Here is a 1169-nt window from a genome sequence, read left to right on the forward strand (position 1 = left end):
ATGAGAAACATAATTCTAGAAGAAAGAAAATTGTCTTGTTCTTTTAGTGAAAAAGGATGTATTATTACTTAAAAATATTTACAAGAAATTCTATCAGATAATCAAATAAATTCTTGAAAAGAAATCTTCTCTCGTAAGCTTCCTTCTTCACAACTTCTATATTTCGCAAGTTGTCATCAATTTTCTTTCTAGTTAGGAAAACAAAATTTGATTTTATTTCTGATTTTTTATTAGCAAGTTGTTGTCAAGGTTACTTCATATGAAAGAATCTTGATCTATAAATAAGAATAAGCAGCATATGTATTGGAGACTCTGATGAATGAATGATATTTCAAGCTATATATGTGATTGTGATCTCTTCCTCTCCCTGTGTCTGTTATCTCCCATAGATTTTCCTCAGGCTGTCTTATTCTCCCTCCATTCTTCTTTGTTTCTGAAACCCTCTCCCCCATAATCTCTTTCTATTTTTTTTATTTATCATTCATTCATCAGAGTCTCCAATTTCTAAACCCTAAGATCTCCTTTGTTTGCATTAGTCCAAGTGTGTGCGAGAACGTGTTACATTACAACCCCTGTCCCCTTATTACTTATCAACATTCTAATTTGCCTCTTTTTGTGCATCACTCAACAAGCCTTCCCTTTTTGTAAAGTTGCTTCCCTTTGTATTTAAACAATCTAATTAATCATGCAAGTCCTGAAAATAGCGGCTGACCGTCTCCCATTAAGAAATGGACTAAACCAAAATAATGAAATATATTAACATTTTCATTTGGATAAAATAAAACATTACGGTACTTAAATACTATTCTACTTTCTCAAAAAATTTGTCATGTATGTTAACGGATTAATTTAAATGATTTCCAGGACACAAGTATGTCTATCTTTTCATAGATCCGAACCAATACATGTTGACAAATCAATTTGACTTTAGTTTTACATAAATAAAGTTAAGTATTTATTATTATTATTTTTCTAATGTAAATGTGACATGCTTATATCATTTTAGATGATTTGATCACGAGTTGTTGGAGGTGGCTAGATTTGTTGTTCGTAAAATATATAACTAATTAAAATTTGAGGACGCCCTTGCCAGCATTCCGTTGTAGTCTAGTCGGTTAGGATATTCGGCTCTCACCCGAAAGACCCGGGTTCGATTCCCGGCAACGGAA

At 32.1% G+C, this 1169-nt stretch overlaps 1 non-coding gene across 1 annotated transcript; it reads left to right on the forward strand.

The window, feature by feature from the left end:
- Positions 1-1096: 1096 nt before the first annotated feature.
- TRNAE-CUC (transfer RNA glutamic acid (anticodon CUC)) lies at positions 1097-1169 on the forward strand. Its single transcript has one exon. It is a non-coding gene; the product is annotated as a tRNA-Glu (tRNA).

Source organism: Neltuma alba, unplaced genomic scaffold, assembly GCF_004799145.2.
Source record: "Neltuma alba isolate B1F8T4 unplaced genomic scaffold, ASM479914v2 tig00010901_pilon, whole genome shotgun sequence".
NCBI lineage: Eukaryota > Viridiplantae > Streptophyta > Magnoliopsida > Fabales > Fabaceae > Neltuma > Neltuma alba.